The sequence below is a fragment of the Schistocerca americana genome, chromosome 1 (assembly GCF_021461395.2).
Source record: "Schistocerca americana isolate TAMUIC-IGC-003095 chromosome 1, iqSchAmer2.1, whole genome shotgun sequence".
Taxonomy (NCBI): domain Eukaryota; kingdom Metazoa; phylum Arthropoda; class Insecta; order Orthoptera; family Acrididae; genus Schistocerca; species Schistocerca americana.
Window position 1 is genome coordinate 634,905,330 of NC_060119.1, and position 18,623 is coordinate 634,923,952.

Consider the following 18,623-nt stretch of genomic DNA (forward strand, 5'->3'; position numbering starts at 1 on the left):
GTCTGAAACGGTTCTTGTTAACCTTAACATAAATCAGCTGTGGAACTGAAAAATCATCAAAAAATTTTCAAAGAGGTTCTAAGCCTTCGCTCAGATGATTAATTTCGAGCTGTTTCTCATACCGTTCTTGTGGCTGCAGGTGTAACTTATTTCTTTCAAATGTAGCACATACACCTCAAACGCAACATCCGGCTGAACGACAGAATTTACAAGACTTATATAAAACATTACTTCAAGAGAAATGTTCTTAACTACAGAGAAAACTGTTTGTTCAACTAAACTTATAGAACCTTCTTCCGCTACTATAAAATTTGCCAAGCCCCACTAACCTTGTGGTTTATTACACTTGACCTGCGCAATCCGTGTATTTATTGAAATAAATGTGTGTAACGTTTAAAGTACTCTCGTCTCATTAAATACAAGGGTTATCACTATCTAATAAACTTATTCCAAAGAGGAATTTGTTGGCTGCATTGATAAAAGGACAAAAACAGTCTGTGTGCGCAGTTCGGGTCCACGCCGTAGACTTCTCGTGAAAAGGTCGGTATAAAGTCATGAAAAGTGTTTCGTATTAATTCGAAATTAAATTGTTAACCTCTTCAAAGAAAAAATGGCTCTGAGCACTATGGGACTTAATTGCTGAGGTCATCAGTCCCCTAGAACTTAGAACTACTTAAACCTAACTAACCTAAGGACATCACACACATCCATGCCCGAGGTAGGACTCGAACTTGCGACCGTAGCAGTCGCGCGGTTTCAGACTGTAGCGCCTAGAACCGCTCGGCCACGCGTTAATCTCTTCAATTCAGTGGTTACACAGAGTAGTATAATTGTTACATATTAATAATCTGAATATGGCCACGTTTTACCAACAGTTACAGATTTGGTATTGGTTTCAACGAGTGTAAATCCGGCTTCATCAGAAATACATGTAACTAAAATTTCATATTGAAAAAACGCCAGATAATAAAGCGATCTACCACTTATCCAGTAAAAATTGGTCTCAGCGCACATCGTTGTATACATTATTAAATATGCTGGCCCTATGATCGGGGCTTTTTTAGCAAGAATATTTAAAATCCGGAAATAAAACCAATCAAATATAATGTCAGACCATGTTGTGAGCTGAACGCCCTGATCATAGGGGGCAGCATACAACAATGTGCGCTGACAGCATATTTTCACTGATCGCTTCATTATTTGGCGTTCCAACAATGTGAAATTTTAGTTACATGTATTTGTAAAGGAGACAGAACCCATGGCCAAAGGTTGAATAAAACCACCTTTTGTTGCGACTGCCTGGCTGCTTTGGATTCATTTACTCTTATAGAACAGATAAATCAGAAGTCTGGTGGTGGTGGTGGTTGTTAGTGTTTAACGTCCCGTCGACAACGAGGTCATTAGAGACGGAGCGCAAGCTCGGGTTAGGGAAGGATGGGGAAGGAAATCGGCCGTGCCCTTTCAAAGGAACCATCTCGGCATTCGCCTGAAACGATTTAGGGAAATCACGGAAAACCTAAATCAGGATGGCCGGAGACGGGATTGAACCGTCGTCCTCCCGAATGCGAGTCCAGTGTGCTAACCACTGCGCCACCTCGCTCGGTCAGAAGTCTGGACTGCCACTGATCGCTCTATGGGTCAACTACGTAATCGCTTTGAGCATTATTTGCTTTCCTCTTCGACGGTGTTGTAGCTCTCGCAGTCTCTCGGTACTGGACGTTTTAGTTATTTGTATTTAGACGCTAGCTTTCCTCTGACACTTTTTCTATAATTCTGAGCACCTTTACGAGTCGCATGAGACGACATCCTTCATTATTTTGCAATTTTTTATTCAGTTGTATTCGTTCGAATATTTTTACTGTCTTACTTTTGGTTCTGGTAGCGCTAATGATTCATACTTTTCCATGCTACTCCAGTTTATAACTTCGCACAGAGGTAATTCGTAACAAGGACGCACATACGCTTACACTGGTACTGTGACGCCAGAGACAAAAAAACTACAGCGCGACAAACACGTACAGATATGATCCATCCGTTTTGAGCTTAATCCATGGTTTTGCACATTACTAGCTTCGTAGATATTAGCGATTCAAATATGATGATCGTCACGTCAGAAAGTTCGACAGACAAGCGAACAGATGTTTTCACCCCAGCAGTAGAAATAAGCCGCAATATTCATCTCCTACAGATAGTCACACTATATTGCAAAAACGTCTTCCGCCGTTTGTCGTGTTCGGCGGCCTTCCGCAAGTAGCCGATTCACTGGAATGAGATTTTCACTCTGCAGCGGAGTGTGCGCTGATATGAAACTTCCTGGCAGATTAAAACTGTGTGCCGGACCGAGACTCGAACTCGGGACCTTTGCCCTTCGCGGGCAAGTGCTCTACCATTGAGCTACCCAAGCACGACTCACGCCTCTTTCTCACAGCTTTACTTCTGCCAGCACTTGCCCGCAAAAGGCAAAGGTCCCGAGTTCGAGTCTCGGTCTGGCACACAGTTTTAATCTACCAGGAAGTTTCATAGCCGATTCAGTGCCACCACGCTACGTCTTCAGTGACAGGGGAAGCCCGATCGTTCTCAACTGAACTCCAGGGCGTTCTTTTCAAACGCATTCTTGAACATGTTACCCACAGCCGGCGACAGCGAGCACGCCATTGCCACTCGGTCTGTCTATTCGTAGCAATTTGCGTCAAATAGGACCTGGATTGCCGTGACTCTGGTATCCCCGTCAGAAAGCAGTACCGAACTCGCAAACTGTTCGTGCTCCACGTACGGAGCCAGTACTGCGACACTTACACACTGTTGCAAACCGTTGCTCCCACCGCGACCCGTGAATAACACCTTCAGCACACGTCTGTGCATGGGGGGCCTGCCTTAGCAATCAGCTCTATCCACAACGAACTGCACCAGTTGCCGAATAATTATACAACTCTTAGACTCTTCTTCATTTCTTATATTCCAGTACTGCAACTTGTACTACGGAGAGGTTTTACTTTGAACTTACCGGCAGTACATTTCCCATTACCTAAAGCAGAAAGTGTTGTTCTAATTTCATGACAGTCTGTATCCACTCCCATAGACTGCGCTGGGCTACAGTAATAAACTTGTGTTAGTGACAACTAATATAAGGATGTAAGACTGCAGAGCCTCACGGCAGTACGTTAAATTAACAATGTTGTCGGGCTTCCGGTAGCGCTAAGTGGTTAAAATATGACGACATTCGACCAGGTGCTTGGACATTATCAAGTGGAATGAATGCTGAAGCTCAGCTACAGCTACCACAGGGCCCAAAAGTTGTACCGGCTCCACAACGAACTTGTCACGTCACTCTAGTTCAAATGGCTCAAATGGCTCTGAGCACTATGGACTTAACATTCGATGTCATCAGTCCCCAAGAGAACTTAGAACTACTTAAACGTATCTAACCTAAGGACATCACACACATCCATGCCCGAGGCAGGATTCGAACCTGAGACCGTAACGGTCGCGTGGTTCCAGACTGAAGCGCCTAGAACCGCTCGGTCACAACGGCCGGCGTCACTCTAGTCACCTTGTCCGCCATCCCTCACGAACGCTCGGCTGCGTGCAGGGCCCACAACAAATCTACATGTCAATGAAAAGGTACCCAACAAAGATTTTAACTTCGTCGTGTGCTATCGAGAGCTTGCATGTATTTAAACACGCAGTTAAGAATTATTGAAGTCGTGTATGAAAGTTACTTGTTCCCCGCCGCAGAAGGCTGCCGGAACTCGTAAGACCTGCAGTGTCACGCGCCGCGGCTTGTCTTTCTCGTTGCGCCTCGTAACTGCCTGTTCTGACGTCATTGGTGCCCACGGTATATGTGCCGATACATGACCACATGTTGACTCCGTGTTCGATGTGCCTGGTTCAACCTCGCCATCGCAGAATCCCGCGTCGCATTGAGCAACAGGTCACCCTCTCTGTTATCAATGTTGTTAGTGATCTTGATTTCAGTGACTTCGTTAACTACACTGAAACCGAATCCATTACTCTCAGCCAGGGAAGAGGTATCCGTCCACCAGATTGAAAACCACTTTTCTGGGTTGCGTAACCTCTCATGCTCGTTCCGTCACATTTTTTTTTTTCTTTTGTGCACGTTTTGTACGATGTGAAATTGTCTGAAGTCACACTGCACTTTGTAAACTCCAATTGTACTGATACCTGTCGCATCTTTCGCCGGTCACAAAATTACCTTTTTTTGGCGAGGGCCTGAAGATTAATTTCATTTTGTATCTCTTCAGTAGCCGAATTATCCCACCAACACAGTACGAAAACCGGAAAAGTGTGAACTTTATTCCCGCTCCTGGGTACTCTGTGGTGGCCTTATTTTGATTTTTAGTTGAGATCACTTCGTTTACTTGGTGATCTATATAACCGTTGTTCCTGAAGACCTGGCGTAACTGGTTCAGGCTCACGGGACACGTTATTGGCACCTGATATGATTTTTGCATGTTCTACCGACGTTTGTAACACAGCGCCCTTCTCTCCCGGTTGATGATGGCGCTTACACAAGTACAGATCAGTGTGTTGGTTTCATGTAGACGCTGCGGCCGTAGCATCCATTGCGTATGTGGCGGACGAGGTCGTCGAGGACTTTTCCGCATCCATAGTGTGCTAGATGTTCGTGCTGATGCTGTTGAAATGTTCCACGTACTCGTCAAGTTTTTCATATCCGTGGGACCAAATGACGAACGTGACTCAACGTATCACAGGAACACTTAGCTTTTAATGGGGTCTTGACCAAGGCAATATCCTCGTACTTTTTCCTGAAGAGATTTACTAGTTCTGGAGCTAACAATCTTCCCACCGCAATGCCGTCTGTCTGCTCATAACACTGGCCGTTGTACAAAAAACAAGACGGAGTGTGCCAAACGAGCTCAACTTTCAAAGGCATGCAATACAAAGTCCAAAGAGACTTCCGTAGGCACATCCGTAAACAACTTCCCCAACCGACCACAAAACTACACTATCTAAGTCCAAGACTGTTAATTCGGATGATGAAATCCACTATGTTCTAAATACAATGTGCACAGTAGCCCACACGCAGAACGAGCAGCCTAGAAATAACTTCAGTAGTTTGAACGTCGGTAAATCAATGGTTTACAGGTATATGATGAAGCGGAAGGGAATCCAATTTTTGTAGATTTTAGTTATAGCTTAAAAGATAGGTGGTCTTTATGTCTGGGTCAGAATATTCGTGAGCCCATTTTCTTCCAGAGGTGAGCTCTTAAGCATATCAGAATCCATTTTTACTATCTTGGGTGTCGGGTCGTGGGAGCTTCCAGACAGGGATTTCATAGAGTAATCCGCAGATTTTTGAATTGTAGTCTGTGTGTTTCACAATCTCGGCTGCGTTGTCAGTTTCATTAGGACGCTCCAAAATGTTTTCATGAGTGCGTAGTCGTCGTTATTGTCAGCCCTGGCCTTTCTTGTGCTGGTAGCTTTTCCTTCGCGATGATATATTTCGTCTGCCGTTTATCTGGGAAACTGGTGTCTTCTTGTTCAACGCCAATAGCTATTTGACGCACGAGTATGTCGCGCGGCGAAGATGTGAACTGCCTGAAGTGCCGATACTCCATTCCTGTATGAGTCTCTAGACGTAAGGTTTACTGTTGTATTTCAGAGGGTCTGTGTTCCTCATCGCATCACTGTTGCGAAAGCCTCTGAACTTCCCTTTCCGCTTCTGCGTAGCTCGTTTATGTCATGACGTTTTTGAGAAACCGTAGCATCATTCGTCTTTCGTCTAATTCCTCTTTAAGTATGTGTAGATGTAAGACCACAAGAGCACGTCCTTTTACACGAAAAAGCCAAAGAAAATGGTACACCTGCCTAATATCGTGCAGGGCCCATGCCAGCAAGCAGAAGTGCTTCATCACGACGTAGGATGGACTCGACTAATGTCTTAAGCAGTCCTGGAGTTAAATGACAACATGCATCCTGCAGGGCTGTCCATAAATCCGTAAGAAGGGGGCAGATCTCGTCTGAAAAGCACGTTACAAGGCATCCCAGATATGGTCAATAATGTTCCTGTGGTGGAGAGTTTGGTGGCCAGCGGAAGTGTTTAATTTCAGTTGAGTGTTTCTGGAGATACTCTGTAGCAATTCATGACGTGCGGAGTGTCGCATTGTCCTGCTGGAATTGCCCTAGTCCGTCGGAACGCACACTGGACATGAACGGATGGAAGTTATCAGACAAGATGCTTGTGTGCGTGTCACCTGTCAGAATCGTATCTTGACGTATCATGGGTTCCATATCACTCCAGCTGCAAAAGCTCCACACCATTACAAAGCCTCCAGCAGCTTGAACAGTCCACTGCTGATATGCAGGGTCCATGGATTCATGAGGTTGTCTCCATATTCGTACACGTGGATCCGCTCGATACAATATGAAACAAGAATCCTCCGACCAGACAACATCTTTCCAGTCATCAACAGTCCAATTGTAACCTACCCCTCACTTATCGACCTTAATGACAGTGAAAAATTAAACCGCGTGTACCTAATGGAAATTTGGGAAAAGCAATCGTCACCGAAGTTAATCTGTCGGTAAAGAGGGAGGAAAGGGTTACATCTAAATGAAAGGAAAAATACAAATGAAACTGGTGGAAATTAATTTTGAAAAGGGGTAAAGTTATTAAAGAAAGTACATGTGCGGCCGTTACGTTAACAATTAACTAGCGGTAATTAGATATTTGAGATTTGCGGGAAATTATGGTCACCAGTCCTAAGGAGAAAGGTTATTACACATATAATTAGCACTAGAAGCGTGGCAACTGAAGGTTGACACGTGTAGTGTCAAAACTGAAAGTTTGTCAGAAGTAATTAATTTCGCTACACTCTGGCTTAATTTAGCAAAAGAATCAATAAAACCAGAAAATCGAAAGTTAATTTAGTGACTGAAGTTAATAGTGAGCTTTCTTTCTTAAGCACATCGAAATTCAGCAAAATACGGTTAGTCTTGGACTACCTCAACAATCATTTCAAAAGCTACTTGAATCTACGCAATTTAGAAATAAGAGATTTAACTTCGAACTTGAATTAAATGATTCAGAACAATTAACAATAGTAAAATTTAGTACGTACCAAGCTGAGCAGAAGTCACAGGTAAGCTAAAATACGGTAACAAAACTCGCACTCTTAATTTGTGCTTGTGTAATCTAAATATTGTAGCCAGCTATGAATACCTTGACTGAACTTTGAAATTAAAGCAGTGAAATCGAATGATGCTGGCGTTTGAATTTCAACGACACTCGGGTTCATTCCGGAAAAGGAAGGGACCCTGCTTAGTAATGCAATTGAGACAATGAGCAACAAACGTTCATGCTAAGATGCTGTAATTTTGTGATGCAACACTTTTAAAAGTTTGAAAAGCTGAGGTCTGCCATACAGTTCTAAAACTTTACGTGCTTCCAGTCTTCCTTGTTGGTTGATTGAAGGTTTGAATCCATCGATCGAGGAGGTGGCGACAGTCACTCATTGTCGGGCGTCGCTGTTGCAGAAGCTGGATGTTGGCGCGCCTTCTTCTCGACACGGTCACCAGACGAAACGGGCTCTTGATGTGCGCCAGCTAATGCTTCCCGTCCGCGACACCATGTTAGAAACTATCATCGCAAGTCGAGCGCAATTACATGCTGCCAAACCCCGAAAGCGCGGCAACTCGCGGGAACTTCACACAACACACCTGCTCCACTGCACCACCCCAGCCAGACTCCCCCTCTGCCCCCGCTCCAGGCGGCAGAGTTAACACTACCAAAGATCCTAACCACTTTCGTTCTCCACACGACCTATCGATGTAATCGTTCGATAGCATAGTTTTCCCTAGGCCAGACCCAGTGTAAAAATACCAATAATATTTACAAAACAAACCAATTATACATCGACATAAATGCATGAACATATACAAATAGTAAAACAATTACAATATACAAAGACACAGAAATGTTATATCTTCAGGTAACAAAATAAGGAAAAATTTACAGTGCAATAGATGGAAATTGAAGGATATGCATTTCCGGCGTTACACAATGTCGGCGTTGCTTTGCGTAGTGCAGTTATCAAGGATACACCAGAGGGCCTTCGGCTCCGAAAGCCCATATCGATGATATTTCGTTGAATGGTTCGCACACTGACACTTGTTGATGGTCCAGCATTGCAACAGCAGCAATTTGCGGAAGAGTTGCACTTCTGTCACGTTGAACGATTCTCTTCAGTCATCGTTGCCCCCATTCTTACAGGATCTTTTTTCGGCCGCACCGATGTCGGAGATGATGTTTTACCGGATTCCTGATATTCACGGTATACTCGTGAAATGGTCGTAATGGAAAAATCCTCACTTCGTCGCTATTTTTGAGATGCTGTGTCCCATCACTTGTGCTCTGACTACAACACCACGTTAAAATTCATTTAAATCTTGATAACCTGCCACTGTAGTGGCAGTAACCGATCTGACAACTGCCTCAGACACTTAATGTCCCATGTAGGCGTTGCCGACCACAACTCCACCTTCTTCCTGTTTGCATATCTCTGCATTTCAATACGCTTAACTACACCAGTTTCTCTGTCGCTTCGCGCGGGGTAGCCCCGGGGTTTGTGCGTCTTGTCACGGTTTGCACGGCTCCCCCCGCCGGAGGTTCGAGTCCTCCCTCGGGAATGGTTGTGTGTGTTGTCCCTAGCGCAAGTCAGTTAAGGTTGATTAAGTAGTGCGTAAGCCTTGGGGCCGATGACCTCAGCAGTTTGGTCCGGTAGCCCTTATCACAAATTTCCAAATTTTTCTTTGGCCCTTCAGTGTATATACAGCCGCTTCCTGGTGCGGTGTATGCTCTCCTTTAGTAGGGCAAAAACCCGCGAGGAAGTAGGGAGGACGTTCTGCATCATGAAGAGATCGTTAGCTTTCCTGCTATGCGGCCTTGAGGAGACGGAGATTGTACCACTTGCTACGGCATACCATCACGTCCACACCATGGCTATCCCAGTGGCTTAACGCAATCACCGACAGGTAGATCAGTGTTCTGGGTCATAGGACTGACTGCCCTCTGCAGCAAGGAAAAGCTGAGTCAAGTATTCGACGAGGAACTTGTAGGGATGTCATGGGACGACTGCACAGATGAAATTCCGAGAGGGAAAAAAGATGTCAAACGCTTGGCTGGATATGGAGGAGTCGCAGGAACGAATCTCGGTCGGAAGACTGATCTATCAGTCTTCGTTTTAACCTGTACTTCACCTCTCAGCGATGTGAGTAGTCACCAAGAACAAGTGAGTCCGATTCCAAGATAAACTGTAGGTTCCCTTCACTGTTTGGATAAGTGGGTGGTCTAGGAGCACGCAAGTCGCAGACATGGCATCCAATAGAAAGAATTGAGCCATACGAAATTATTATTTCGACATCGCCACCTCCAGGAAGGTTCTGTTGTATGAGCTTACCTCTACCTCAGATCACGTAGCGGGTTTCCATCCAAAATCCAGCCATTACTGTGACCAGTTCTTTGTACGGGGCTTAAAAAAATTTAGCTCATTCTGCCTTATACAATACTTATGATAGATCACACGCCTGAATTTATATTCCTCGAAGTTACTGTCCTAGTTTTGCTTTTGTTCTCACAGTAATCGGGCAGCGTTCAAAATACATGAGAAAGATAGTAAATACGAGGTTAGTACAATAACTTAACAAATGGTGGTACTACACGGAACTCCGAAAAGTTTTTATCTAAATATTCTGGAGGAACCTGAAATTTACGCCCACCAAATGAGAAACCGAAACTGCTTAACGAGGTTAGTGATTTCATGCACAGAAATTCTTACGAAATCCTTAAATACGTTTCTTAGCCTTACGTAGGGCTGAGATGAGCGCTCTGTCAAGCACTAGCTGCGGCGACCATCAGCTCACTGTCGACAGCGAATGGGACATGGGAGAGGAAATTTCGGGCATGATGCTGCATCCGGCTTAGTGCAAGAGACATTCCCTCTAAGAACATGAAGTAGAAAGGAGACACAATTTTCTAAAAAAATTTACAACTTTGCTAAAAAATGGTTTTAAAGTACGTTTTCGAATTTTTTTAGCTCTAATTATCTTAAACGATATGTATCATCATTAATTGTAAATTATAGTGAAGAATATTTTCTGTATGTCAATGAATTTTCTGGAGATTGAGAGCAGTTTTCAGAGCTACAACCATTGCACAATTTAAGCTTCTTTAAACTGCTAATACAAAGACTGTTGTGTTTTTTGGTATGACAGTGAACTTACAGACACGTTACTTTGTGACTGTAACAAATGTTATATTTTTTAATTGTACTGATTTCTTACAATTTGCGGATTTGTAGAAATAAGATTTGAATCAACTGTCATTTAATTTTGTTTGACAGATCTGAATATAGCCAGCTGGCCCAAAAGCGTTTATTACAATACATCTGAATACTGAAATTAGACATGTTTGAACAAATAAGAATCGTAGACTCTCCCCAATGAACAACATGTCTTGTTCTGATAGAAGTCTCATATGGCAGTTGCCGCAGCGATTCTGGCTCACGGGCCATTCCCGGGCACGAGAGCCAAAGGGCTCAGCCACGCTGCACATTTTCCCCACCGCCACGCCACGTTATCTGAGTCCAGGGAAGGAGAAGATGGGAAAACTGAACGTGTCGCATTTAAATGACAGTGTAGGCACACTGCATGCGTCTTCGTTCTATATTTCATATTTTTCAACAACATAGATTACAAAGAAAACAAATTTTCAGAATTATTTAATTATATTTGGTGCACTGAAAACATACAATTTTTATCTGGTTCAAATGGTTGAAATGGTTCTAAGCACTATGGGACTTAACACCTGAGGTCAGCCGGCCGAGGTGGCCGAGCGACTCTAGGCGCTACAGTCTGGAACCACGCGACAGCTACAGTAGTAGGTTCGAATCCTGCCTCGGGCATGGATGTCTGTGATATCCTTAGGTTAGTTAGGTTTAAGTAGTTCTAAGGGACTGATGACCTCACAAGTCAAGTCCCATAGTGCTCAGAGCCAAGCCTACTCCCTGATAATTTATGGAACTAACTGTTTCCAGTTGCTGACCTGCTATACTGTAGCTAAATGGTAAAGAATCTTTGTTTCTATGTATTCGCAGCACACTACACTTGTCTACAGTGAGATTCGATTGACATTCCCCGCACCATGCGTCAGGATTCGAAACTGCGACCGTAGCAGCAGCGCGGTTCCGGACTGAAGAGCCTAGAACCACTCGGCCACAGCGGCTGGCTCTTTATCTGGTACGAACTGTTGACACACAGATAGACACAGACAACTTCACAGAGTTTCGCTCTCAAGCTGCCACGTAATCGTAACTTATTTAGTCTCTTAATCAAAAAAAATTCTTTCACATAAATGTGTCAGTCGAATTATTGTAGCAATATTGCAACCTCATTATGCAGACTTCAAAACGGTCTGAGAAACGTGATGTAGAGCTCTCGGAAAGTTTGCACGTACAAAGATTTGTTATCATAACTTCCTTGCAGATTAAAACTGTAAGCCAGACCGAGACTCGAACTCGCAAACTTTGTTTCCCGTGGGCAAGTGCTCTACCCTATTAGCTACCCGAGCACTACTGACGGCTTGTCCTCACAGCTTTAATTCACCACTACCTAATCTTCTACCTTCCAAACCTCACAGGAGCTATCCTGCATACCCTGAAGAAGTAGCATTCCTGGAGGGAAGAATATTGCGGAGAAATGTCTTAGCCACAGCGTGCGGGATGTTTCCTGAATGAAATTTTCACTCTGCAGCGGAGTGTGCGCTGATATGAAACTTTGTGGCAGATTAAAACTGTGTGCCAGACCGAAACTCGCACTTTCCCACGGAAGCCAAAGGTCCCGAGTTCAAGTCTCGGTCCGGCACACGGTTTTAATCTGCTAGGAAGCTTCCTATCAGCGCACTCTCCATTTCAGAGTGAAAATTTCATTCATGAAACTTCTCCCAGGCAGTAGCTAAGACATTCTTCCAGGTGCTCTAGTTCTTCAAGCTCTGCAGGAGAAAAAAATGCTTCAAATTGCTCTGAACACTATGGGACTTAACTGATGTCATCAGTCCCCTAGAACTTAATACTAGTTAAACCTAATTAACCAAAGGAAATCACACACATCCACACCCAAGGCAGGATTCGAACCTGCGACCGTAGCAGTCGCGCAGTTGCGGACTGAAGCACCTAGAACCGCTCGGACACCGCGGCCGGCTCTGAAGGAGAGCTTCTGGGAAGTTTGGAAAGGCTGAGACGAAGTACTGGCGGGATTAAAGCTGCGAGGACGGGTCGTCAGTCGTGGTAGGGTAGGTCAGATGGTAGAGCACTTCCCTGCGAAAGGTGAAGGTCCCAAGTTCGAGTCTCGGTCCAATGCACAGTTTTCAGAGTGAAAATTTCATTCTCAAATTACTTTGCAGGTCTCCTGCAGAGCCGGCCGTGGTGGCCGAGCGGTTCTAGGCGCTTCAGTCCGGAACCGCGCGACTGCTACGGTTGAAACGTCCCCTTAGAACAATTATACATGACTGTGCTTAAACTGACACAATATTTTTAGCGCAACGCGATCAGACTCAAAAATCCTTACAAAACAATGGCCCTGACTAACATTAACCTATACGTTTCACAAATCACTTACCTCACAAAAAACTTCGTTACTCGAACTACTGCAATACAGCGAGCGCCACTACTGCCAGCTAAATAAAAGATTCAAACTACGGAAGGCACTAACTACTGATAGGCATAGTTAGCAAATGAAAGATTTTTATAGAGAACAAACAATGTATTTACCTTAATAGTCATCAAAAGTCATAATATATATAGCAGTTCATGACATCCAGTCTTACAAATTTCAAAATTCCGCCATTTCTCTCCCCACATCCACCACTGCTGGCGGCTCACCTCCAATTGCGCAACGCTACACGCTGTTCTCATCCAGCTGCCGCTGCCCAACACTACAATGGCAGACAACAATGCAAACTAGCCACAGACTGCACACAGCACAGCCAGTCATTTTCATACAGAGCACTACGTGGCGTTACCAATAAGAAAACCTAAACAGCCTACTTACATAGCCCCCATGCTCCCCACAAAAAATTTTACAAATTGTTTTGGACAGTGGCCAATAATGATTTGATAAAATTTTTCATAATTACAATAACAAAGATATCACAGGCACACACTTATTGATACAATGTCGGTCAAAAGCTAAAATTTTCTCACAGTCCTTAAAGACAGTCCTGATCGTTCATCACAGTAAAATAGCAGTGTTTTTCTCAAAGTCTGAGCAGTAGAAGAAAATGCACACGGAAGTAGTGGATTTCCATGCAGTCTTGAAGTAGTATTGTCCTTCCAACGAAAAGACAGTCCTGACTCTTGACATGCAGACAGGTAATAGGCCACAACAGAGCAAACCCACTGCAGAGTCAGTCGAAGTTTTGAAGAATACTGGTACGTAGGTCATCACAGAGTAGACCCACTGTAGTCCTGGTAGAGATTACGGTATTGGTGGGCCACCAGAGGTGCAGACCCACTGCGGTCCTTGTAGAAATAATGGTATTGGTGGGCCATCAAAGCTGCAGACCCACTGCAGTCCTTGTAGAAATAATGCTACTGGTGAGTCAGCAAAGGTGTACATCCACTGTAGTCCTTGTAGAAATAATGGTATTGGTGGGTCATCAAAGGTACAGACCCAGTGCAGTCCTTGTAGAAATAATGGTATTGGTGAGTCATCAAAGATGCAGACCCACTGTAGTCCTTGTAGAGATGGTCAGCAGCCAACTGTTGCGACTGTGCAGGTGCACAATCACCATCGAAGAGTCTTGCAGAGAATATAGCAAGTCCATAAACCACCACTTGTGTACTCACAAAGTTTTTGGAATTGTCCTTAGAACCAGCAATGCTGTTAACTGGTCCCTTGCTGCCTTGTCAACACACGAGGGAGCACTAACAGTCCTTTTTTTTTTTTTTTACATATTGTGCATATACTATGACCAACAGAAATGTGTGCAGTGAAATGTAACTTACAAGTTACTTAATTTGATGAACTGGTGTCAATTACAATTTGATAACATAAGAATACAATAACAAAGGTACAAAATACATCATTAAAAACATAATAATACAGATAACATTTGTAGTAATACAGGCTTTACAAAATAATAGAAATAAACATATACATCAGTGTTACAGGAATTATGAGATAGGTAAATACATAAAAGATCAGAATAACTTTTGAAACATCAACTTTATACATAAGCATTAAAACAAAACAGAATAAATAATGTCTAAGCATATTTGCAAGGTAAATAACATATTATTAATGCCAATTATATTTGAGGATAACAGAATTCCTCATCATAGTGAATGTAGCTTAGTATTAGAAGAAGAAAAAATTCTATGAAACTACGCAGAGACAGGAAGAAAACAAATACACAAGGGTACACAAACACATAGTGGGATAACACAAAAGGAAAGGACAGGGTGTGTTTTCAGTGTAACATTTGGTACTGCAGTCCAACCCAAAACTTCGTTCTGTAGATCTTTCCCCTTATTTCAACATTTGTTTCCACAAAAAAAAAAAAAAAAAATCCTATCCAAGCATACTTTCTGCATTCTGTTCACATCCTCTTTCAAAATTCTTTTTTGGCCAAACCATTTTCTTATAGCTTCTCAATGCATTTCTTCCAATTCATCACAACTCGTTCTCACATATAGCCTGCCCCATCTTAAGCTAACTTAAATCTACTGAGCTCAGATGCTAAACTAAGGGACGAGGCAATGCAGCAGCACAAAACAATTAACACAAAGAGCAATGACAAAAAAATGGAAATTGTCAAAGCAAGCTGCAGTAAATCTAAATTACCAAGCAATGCAACATTACAACTAATATGAGCCAATGTGCACCAACAAGAAATATAAATCAGTAGTAAAACCAGCTTAACAGAGTAATACAGAGTCAAATTCAGTAACACTATGCCTGGCAAGCAGCAGCAGCAAATGCTATAACTTATACCTATACATGACAATGCCCAAGCAGAAAAAATAGTACACTAAAGACAACAATGCAGATAAGGGAAATGTCTATTCACATCTTAATATCTATGTCATTAAAGTGGTGCACCACAACTTATTCTACAAAATAAATTACCAAGTACTTGAAAAGAAAATTATGAATGCAGTTCCTGTGAAGGTAAATGTCTTTTTGTGCTCCCTCATTTTTTTGAAAAAAATTATTATTTACTCGATCTGTAGACAGAAAATATTTATATTAGTACATCTATAAAATTTTATTTTAACCAATGCTGCAGTGCAGCTAAAAACTAGATATTAAACAAAATGAGTAAATAAATACATAAAGCAAGCCATATGGCATTTCATAAGGTAGTAAAAAGTATCTCTCAACTAGAAAGACAGTAGTCATAATCAGGTGTATAGACATAAAATATTTCTCGTCATTTCATTAGGCATTTCAGTAAATATCATAAATTAAGAGCTCCACAGTGTTATCATATGTTTTCAAGTTTGAGCATGTCGTATTTGCGATGCTTTCTACAAAGGAATGTCAATAGCGAGGATAATGGCCTCTCCTTTTTTTTTTTTTTTCCTCCACCTAATGGCTTTCTTTTGTCAGGCGGCTATCTCTCAGCTGGGCGCCCAAAACGCATTATGTCAAGGTTACTTAGCTTTCTTACTGAAATATTTACGACAGCAGTTTCCGCTACAGTGGCAGTCTCATATAAAAATATATCACAGGTCAAGAATTTGCGTTACAAATCTGTAGAAACAAAATCCTGTTGATATAACAGTGTCCAAAAAATTTTTCATCGGCATTGTAATACATTCACACATGAACACACATTTCATAATTCTAAAGTACGATTCTTGGTTTCCAACATCCTCTTCCACAAATCAGAGTCCCTAATCACTACTCATTATTCCTTGCTTTATAACACATATACATATTCGTACTCACTTCTTCAATATTTCATCATAATAAATACGTAGCATAATCAAATTCCTCATATAGCATCAGCTTATTGATCATAAACATAACTCAGCAGCATAATACACATCGTCGTCATAATAATATCATAACACCTCAGTCAACTCTCAAAAACGTCGTAGCTTTCTGCAATAATTTCAAAACTTAAAAAAAATTCTCTGCTCATTTCAACAGTGTCATCTACCTCAAACGTACTTTAAAAATCATGATCCCATACCAAATACATCATTCAAAGCTCTCATAGTATCACAATGCTTCCGAAAAAATATAAAGAGTTCACAAAGTACTGACAAAATACAATTTCATAAGTGTGAAGTTATCAAACTGCGTAATTACGTAAACATTTGTCACTGATGTAGTAAAAAAGTTTGTCTCTCTCAGTTAAATGATCAGATAGCTGTGTAATTCTGTGTTAGAGAAATATGGTACCGATGTGTAAAGTTGTGTAAGCAAATACCATATTAGCTAGGACTCCGTGTGCTTGCCAAACACATGCTACACAAAGTAAGCGTGCACCCCCCTGAGGATTTACCTTAATAGTCATAATATACATATAGCAGTTCATGACAGTCTTACAAATTTCAAAATTCCGCCATTTCTCTCCCCACATCCACCACTGCTGGCGCCTAACCTCCAACTGCGCAACGCTACACGCTGTTCTCATCCAGCTGCCGCTGCCCAACACTACAATGGCAGACAACAATGCAAACTAGCCACAGACTGCACACAGCACAGCCAGTGATTTTCATACAGAGCACTACGTGGCGTTACCAATAAGAAAACCTAAACAGCCCACTTACACGGTAGCAGGTTCGAATCCTGCCTCGTGCGTGGATGTGTGTGATGTCCTCAGGTTAATTAGGTTTACCGAGTTCATAGTTCTAGGGGAAGTTCATAGTTCTAGGGGACTGACGACTTTTGCACGTGCGCAGTCGTGCTGTCACCGCAAATGCCAAACAGCCTCGAAGACAGCTCGAAAACACGTGAAAGATTGACAGTGTCCTCAAACCCTTTATAAAAATATCCTTGTAATTCTTTCAAGGCCACAATGACTTCTTCAAACCTCGCGCTTTGTTTAACGCCAGTGGGCTTAGGGAACTGGATTGTCTTGATCAGAAAGTATCCCATCTCCAATGCGATTTGCTTTTTAAAAATATCCCCATAATATCACAAAGAAGTTACCTTTTAATTTGTTACTGTGCACACTGTGCAGTCAAGTCCACTTAAAAAGCAAAGTCTGCAATCCTTTCTGGATGTTCTAATTTTCCTTCCTACACTCCTTTTTCCTTCATACATTCTACAAAAGTGAGTTTTAAATCGTTCGAGGCGTGCCCCTTGACAACCAACGTACTTTGCTGTAGTATTAACTTTGAGGTTCGCCGATGACATTGTAATTCTGTCAGAGACAGCAGAGACCTTGGAAGAGCAGTTGAACGGAATGGACAGTGTCTTGAAAGGAGGATATAAGATGAACATCAACAAAAGCAAAACGAGGATAACGGAATTTAATCGAATTAAGTCTGATGATGCTGACGGAATTACATTAGGAAATGAGACACTTAAAGTAGTAAAGGAGTTTTGCTATTTGGGGAGCAAAATTACTGATGATGGTCGAAGTAGAGACGATATAAAACGTAGAATGGCAATGGCAAGGAAAGTGTTTCTGAAGAAGAGGAATTTGTTATCATCGAGTGTAGATTTAAGTGTCAGGAAGTCTTTCCTGGAAGTATTTGTATGGAGTGTAGCCATGTAGGGAAGTGAGACATGGACGATAAATAGTCTAGACAAGAAGAGAATAGAAGCTTTCGAGATGTGGTGCTAAAGAGGAATGCTGAAGATTAGATGCGTAGATCACGTAACTAATGAGGAGGTTACCATGAGCAAAAGATTGAATAATCTACGAAAGGATAACGTTCTACGAGTCGGGGCGTGGAATGTCAGAAGCTTGAACGTGGTAGGGAAACTAGAAAATCTGAAAAGGGAAATGCAAGGGCTCAATCTAGATACAGTAGGGGTCAGTGAACTGAAGTGGAAGGAAGACAAGGATTTCTGGTCAGATGAGTATCGGGTAATATCAACAGCAGCAGAAAATGGTATAACAGGTGTAGGATTTGTTATGAATAGGAAGGTAGGGCAGAGGGTGTGTTACTGTGAGCAGTTCAATGACCGGGTTGTTCTAATCAGAATCGACAGCAGATCAACACCGACAACGATAGTTCAGGTATACATAACGACGTCGCAAGCTGAAGATGAACAGATTGAGAAAGTGTATGAGGATATTGAAAGGGTAATGCAGTATGTAAAGGGGGACGAAAATTTAATAGTCATGGGCGACTGGAACGCAGTTGTAGGGGAAGGAGTAGTAGAAAAGGTTACAGGAGAATATGGGCTTGGGTTCAAATGGCTCTGAGCACTATGGGACATAACTACTGAGGTCATCAGCCCCCTAGAACTTAGAACTATCTAAACCTAACTAACCTAAGGACATCACACACATCCATGCCCGAGGCAGGATTCCAACCTGCGACCGAAGCGGTCACGCGGTTCCAAACTGAAGCGCTTAGAACCGCACGGCCACACCGGCCGGCTATGGGCTTGGGACA